This window comes from Festucalex cinctus, chromosome 1 (assembly GCF_051991245.1).
Source record: "Festucalex cinctus isolate MCC-2025b chromosome 1, RoL_Fcin_1.0, whole genome shotgun sequence".
NCBI classification, from domain to species: Eukaryota; Metazoa; Chordata; class Actinopteri; order Syngnathiformes; family Syngnathidae; genus Festucalex; species Festucalex cinctus.
The window spans coordinates 45,225,856-45,232,989 of record NC_135411.1 but is presented as its reverse complement, the minus strand read 5'-3'; the positions used below and the strand labels follow the sequence as shown (position 1 = coordinate 45,232,989).

Here is a 7,134-nt window from a genome sequence, read left to right as displayed (position 1 = left end):
TAACAGCAAAATAAATAGAACTGTGAATAAATACATTACCATTTGCCTGCCTTTACTGGGGACATTCTAATAAGGTTAGCGGTCAGTTATTCCACTTTCCCTAATATATTTCCCAAATTTGATCCCTCGTTCAACACCCCATCACCTGCTGGCAATTCACATGATAATATTAAGAGATGAGACAGAGAGGGGGTGAGCGACAGAGAGGGAGGTAGATTCAAACGCTAATATTAGGGCGAAGGATGGTAAGAGAGATGGTGGCTGTCACCGTTATGCATCTATGACACCTCAATGTGTAATCGTCATTTGCGCGCGCGTGGCTGCGTGTTGTGCATGTGCAGTAATATGAGAATAGATGCGAGGGACTGACCTCCTCTGCCCCTCTCATTTCCATTCAGCCATTTTAGTTGTTGTCAGAGTGAGCGGAGCCATTGTGGCTCAACTAGGGAGCACTTTGTCCTCATTAGAACGGTTCTGAACGGAAGCGGAGAACAAAGCATGGTGTGTGTAAATGAGAAAAGTCATTTTTCATTGCATATTTAATTAGTTTGTACACTTTTACTGCTCTTGCCTTGTGCATGAATTAAAAATTAACAAGGTTATAATTTATGATGAAGATGAAGATACTAATATACCTCAAATCCCCCCACCCCTCCCCTCTTTAAGTAATTCTTACTATAGTTGCCAGGTATTACATAGTAGAGCCAGTGATATGTGAGCTGCAATGAGCATTATCATTCAGAGCAAATGTCCGGATATATACGTCCATGCTGCCATACCCGCGTTATGGTTATGGATTAGGCACATTCCATAAGTGCGGGATTGTGCTGTGAGCCAGGCAGAGATGTATTGGTCATATAAAAACTGCATCTGTGATGTAGTTAATCATTTATTCAGCTAACATCGTCATTCCCTTAACGCAGAGCAGCTCGACGGGAACAGTAAGACATATTTTCCTCCATAAAAACAATTCACCTCTTTCTCATTTTTGTGCTTTTCTTAACCTCCCCTCCCACATTGTTGCTGTTATTGAATTCCATTATGTACATTCCATATTGTTTCATTCATGCATCACTCCCAAAACTCTCCTTCCCTGTCTGTTATTGGTCACTTTGGTTCTTTCATCTGTCTAAGCTGTTTTGACGTCAAGATGCATGGCAGTCCCAGTTTTATCGCAGCTGGAACAGGACCCACAACCATAATGCTCTTGTCAGAGAGTACTCATTACTACAGAATACACTTTAAAGAAATTTGTCAACAATTCTGTATACAACCTTTATAGACAGAGTCAAAAGTGTAGAACCGCTGCTCCTCCATCTTCAGAGGAGCCAGATGAGGTGGCTAGGGCATCTGATTAGGATCCTTCCTGGATGCCTACCTAGTGAGGTGTTCCAGGCACGTCCAACCAGGAGAAGGCCCTTTGGAGAAGGCCATAGGAATGATGAAGGACATGATGAAGAGACTACCGGCTGGTCTAGGAATGCCTTGTGATCTCCCTGGATGACCTGGACAAAGTAGCTGGGGAGAGGGAACTCTGGGCTTCCCTTCTTAATCTTTTGCCGCAGTGACCTGTCAAGTTGGATAGGAACTTTCACCTGTTCTTTTATCTTGAATGCTTGCTATACGAATAATAACAACCAGGAGACTGCATATTCTCAGGTGAATTATTTACTGGATGCCAGAAAGATCGAGTACACAGCTGTGGAGCCTTATTTGCTAAACGCGGAACAGGGCTTGCCCCACTCAAAATGGTCGCTAATCTTATACTACCTCGGCCGTCCACCCACACGGGGAACGGTCTAGCCTAGCCAATGTATAAATGTGTGACCTTATGGTCTTAACTGGCTTCTGCTGGATAAATGTGTGCCAGAGTGCAGATAGATAGGAAGACACCAAACCAGGACAGGTCACAGCAACACAACGGCCTAGCTCAAGTCACCTATCTAATCATTAACTCTTTGACTGCCAAACGTTATCCAAAAAATCCATCCAATTTGAAGCATTTCACTCATCTTTCAAAGCAAACAGAATATTGTTCGGTGAGATGACAAATATGGTAGATACCATATGAAAGATTGGATTCCATTCTTTCATGAGAAAAAAAAAAAGTACGTTTCTACCTTATTCCGTTCTTTAGTAATCACCATTTGAAATTAGGTCATTGGAGTGACATAAGCAAAAATACAAAAATATTAAGAGAAAAACAAGCTTTTTGTGAAAAGATAAATGTTTTTGCACAACAGTGACTTTGACACTAATATTTTTTTGTTTAGTGACAAGGCAGCGCAGTACAAGACGTTGCGCTGCCCATTGAGAGCGAGAGAGAGAGAGAAAAAAAAGTAATAAACGTAAATTAACGTTATTGGCAGCATTCATTAGGATTTTAGAATACGTCATTAAACGTTTTTGGCAGTCAAAGAGTTAAGAGTCCTAATCTAACAGACCCGACCCCAGATAAGGAGAAGAAGAAGAGCAGGTGGAGGGGAAACAATTGGTGAAAAAAAGTCACATTTTGAGACATACCTTGTTTTTAAAGTCTGGAATTTTCCCTTAAAAAAAAAAAAAGAAAAAGAAAAAAAAGGAAACATGCTCAAATAATGTACAATAAATAAATAAATATATATTTAGTGATATTTTGAGCAGCACTGTGGACTTGAAATACTGAATTCATGAATTCTTCCATACAGCAACAACATCAGATTCAGTGGTCATCACTAGAACCCTCTCCAAGTAGGGCTCCCATGAAAACAACAAAAAACAACGAATGGTGCAATCATCTTGGCGTTCACCTTGAATTTCTTTGGAGGTTGTTCTGGGCTGCTTTGTTACTGTTTGTATTATGTGCCTCTTCAGTTTGTCATCAATTTTCCTCATGCAGCCACGAGCAGGCCGGTTGACTACATCCTGTGGACCTTAAATTTCTGAATATGCGCAACTACAGTCAGAGTAACAACAAGTTGCTTGGAGATGTTCTTATCGCCTTTACCTTTAATGTGCTTGTCTGTAATTTTCTTTTTGTATTTTTTCAACAAGTCTTGCCTTCTTCCTCCTGCCTATGTTTAGTGTGATACACACCATCACCAAACAGCACTGCAAACTATCTGTCAACTTTTCAATTGGCTGACTGACTGATTACAAGTTTGGAGGCACCCGTGATGCTAATCAGGGGACACGCCTAGAATGAACATGTCTGCATGGTCAAATTATTTTCAATCTTTTCTAAGCGTACCGTCATTTTTGCCCAGCTATATTTCATGTGTTGTTAAAATAATTTTGTTGAACCACATTTTAATTTAATCATTTTAATTGTTTAAATTTCATTATTTTAATTTTTCATTTATTTTATTATTATTATTGTAGAGGCAGGGATATGTTGTCTGAGATGCCAGTAGGGGTCAGTGGTGTCTGTGTGTTTATGTATGAGTGGGCGGAGCTGTGTGTGTGGGTGTGTCACAAAGGTAGAGTGATTGCTTAATCAATGTCACCTGTGTTGCTGAAATGTTTGCTTGTTGGTACAGGAAGAGAGGAGGCAGGGTGCTGTTATTTTCTGTTGACCGCTAGATTGACGCTATATTGACACTATATTGATGTTAGATTACCACCATATTGTCCCAACCTGCAAGTTCACCTTCAGTTATTGTACATAAGAAAGTATAGTATTGAAGAGTCAAATAAACACCTACAAACTGCAGTAAAGGCCTCAAGTTTCCATCTTGGAATCAGCGTGTCGGACAGAGCCCCGTCTTCTTATCTTAGTGACTAAATTAGGTTTGGATAGTCATAACAATTATTATTATTATTATTATTATTATTATTATTATTAGTGTTGTTGCAACAATGATACCAGTATTGGGAGAGGCCCCGATACTGCATTAAAACAGTGGTATCGGCAAGTATTAACAGGCAACATGCCGATACCATTATTTCCGACGCTACTACTGTATAGGACGTTGGATGCAGCATCTTGTGTCTGGCTTGTGCACAACATTCACTGATGTGTGACGCGTTCACTGCATGCCAAGCCAAGATATCCTATTGGCCCTTGAATGCTCTGAACCAATGGCAGGGCACTTTGAAATTAAAAACCCTACGTATTGGTTCAACATCGGCCGGTACTGCAAAACTGGGTATCAGAATCGGTATCAGGGGCTCACAGTATCACAGTGTATGGGATGGATGGATGGATGGAACTGTACTTTATATATTTTTTTATATTTTATTTTTTTTTTTGTCAGTCGTGTGTGGAGAGACTCAAGTAACCACTGTCTCCTACCATTTGTCTGACAAAATATTCAGAACACCACATAATTTTCAGCGTTCTTTATTTTCATATTGAGACTACAAACCTTGAAAAGGTGAGGTGACATTCTAATTATATTTGAGCATCATGTATGTATCGAACAATGGTTGTCCTATTTTGTCATGTTTACCCTCCAGGCTAAACACAGTCACTCCCCACACAATATTAAAATTTATGAAAATCCTAATATTCAGCCAGTGCCAGGCTACCTACTGTATATAGAATCTTTATAAAATCATTTGAAAGTAGGATGATGGCATGACTACATTGAAGCGGGGAGGAGTCTGGGGCAGGGGGCACGAAAAGGAAAAGAGGAAGAAAAATCAATGCCATTCGGTAATTGCACATTACAGCATTATTTTGTGCATTGATGTTGATAATACATATGTTTACATTTGCCGTGATTAAAATCAATGCCGTAAAGTGAGTTATGAGCGTGTGGCCTGATGGGACGGCTTTATAGCTGAGAGGGACTAATGAGGTGGTTGATGGGAAGGAAGTATCGTCTCTCGTCTTCTCTTCGCAGAATCCTTCCTAAGAGGGACTGATACAACACACATTTTCATTTGATTTCATTCAACCCTTCTGGTTGGTGGTAGTGAGTCAATATTGCCCCTAGTCTCACTTCGACTATTTGCTTAAAAGGCCACATGTGAAAGGCCAAAATTGTTGGTTACAAAAAAGGGGGACATTGTGAAGAAAAGTCAAGAAAGTGTATCAACATTACCTGACAGATATTATATCTACATTATCAGTAGCATTCAGGTTACGACTGTAACTCATATTTTATTTATTTATTTATTTAGTTAGTTAGTTTTGTTTGTTTGTTTTATTTTTGAAGCTACACCAGCACTTTAAAGCCTCTGTAGAATACAAATTATAAGTGGTAAATGTATTCATCTAGGAAGGAAAAAATATGTTATACGCTCATGATCATAAGCCATAAATGGTGATGTCTTAAACACGTGTTAAACCTTGTGGTCAGGTTTAATTTTGCACAGTATGCGCTTCACACAAGAAGAGGGAGCTCCAATTGAATACTGTATGTGAACACAAGTTCTCAGGAAACCACAGAGAGCCATCAGTGCTAATAGTCACATAAACGCCATCAGATTTACACACATTGCTGTAAATACATTGATGCCATGCCAGTGCTTTCTCCGGCCACTCTAAATGCTTTACTATATATTGTAAATGTCAGGCTTGAAGAGAAGGCAATGTATTTCCTGCTTACTTTTCACTTACCTCTCTTGTAACAATTTCCCTGAAACATTTCCTTTTTTATTTAACTGCTCATTAAAAGGATGAAAGCGCCATTAAGGACAATACAGAGGGAAAACTGCCAAACGTCCTTGAACACGGCACTACCGTATGTTAGACAACACACACATATCTGAGCATAGCGCCAACGTAATCACAAACGTGTTACAATAATGTACAGTGATATGCATCATGATCTCTGCAAATGCCCTCGAATGGCTTTTGTCTTCATAATGCTCCCAGCATTTAATGGGAGCAAACTAAACCAAACATAAATGTAGTATATTTTGTTGATGACAAAATGCAGAATCAGATTCCTCTTCTTTTCAATTCAGTGCCTTATGCTGCAACTAGATTTTACTGAACTGAATGAGAGTGAATGAAAGAAATATCTTTTGCACTGTTGACACCCATGGATTTTGGAGTCATAAATTAGTGTGTTGAAAAAAATATATTGTCAAACAAAATTTAAAAACCAGGACTTTACAATTTTTCTAAAAAATAAAATAAAATGTACAATAAATTGTCATTAGGAGCTATTTATAATAAAAAAATAAAATAAATGCTAATCAATCTGGTGACAGGATGTTGTGTTATTACTTTAGCTAATGCTAAATCACAAAATGATTTGACTATAATGTTTTGAATGTAAATGTTTTTATTAACTTGGCAGCCCTCTGATATGTCATTGAAATTCTATTTTGTCCTGGTCTTTGCTTGTATGGTTTTACAAGTGTAATCCAACATTCCCAACCAGATTTTACCACCAATGTAAATTGGGAACGGAGATGTGTATGTGCTCCCGCGCATGTGTGTGTGTCTCTGCAGCAAAGCAGCAGATCGTTGCGATGTGCAGTCCACGGGGACAGTGAAATATAGCCACAATTAGCCCTGGACACAGTTCAATGATGATAGAGAGGCTGGGCACCCCTTAGACCATGATTAAAAGGACCGCCCAGCCCACCGCTGATAGAGACAACCGATCTCACATTATTAGCACACGTTGGCTACCGACTATCACAGCAGTACTTCATTCACTTGTGATTTGTGATGGCTTCTCTTCATTTATCACTCATCAGTCTTCGCTGGAATACTGTGTATAGGCTACGGGGCTCTTTTGTCAGATTCTTGTCCTATGCTATTTTGATTTTAAAAACGTGATTCCATTCAATGTGTCACGATTAAACTATTTCTGCACTTATAACAGAACTCCTGTTTAACAAGATGCTCATACTTCAACTTGATTATTATTTTGTTTCCCTCCTCATTCTTCTTTATCATTATAGGCCACTTCCTGTACTAAGCATCCAGAACAGATGGGTGTGTAGCAGCTTTTGCTTTTATGCTTCGGTTCAATCATTTATTTTATTTTGGACTAGTGTTTTTCTTTGAAAGTTTTTGGTTCATCATCTACACTCCTGTGTGTTGTTTCCCATGTCTTGTCACGGACATCCTGCAGCTGCCATGTATTCGGCATGTTGTGTTGCTGAAGGACCCAAAAGAAGATACCAACTCGCTGCAACTTTGTCTGCCACAGAATTTGACCTGTGGCCCCTGTCCTTTCCTCTGTACTG

At 39.2% G+C, this 7,134-nt stretch overlaps 1 long non-coding RNA gene across 2 annotated transcripts; it reads right to left on the bottom strand.

Annotated features, from left to right (window-relative positions):
• Nucleotides 1-1,111: 1,111 nt before the first annotated feature.
• Nucleotides 1,112-3,103, bottom strand: LOC144030995 (uncharacterized). 2 transcript variants are annotated; one of them, XR_013287405.1, is made up of 4 exons: nt 2,987-3,103; nt 2,790-2,904; nt 2,524-2,549; nt 1,112-1,569 (listed from the first exon to the last, which is right to left on the bottom strand). It is a non-coding gene; the product is annotated as an uncharacterized LOC144030995 (long non-coding RNA). The 2 variants fall into 2 exon arrangements; XR_013287417.1 differs by having other exon boundaries at nt 2,790-2,921; nt 2,987-3,075.
• Between the last annotated feature and the right edge of the window lie 4,031 nt (nt 3,104-7,134).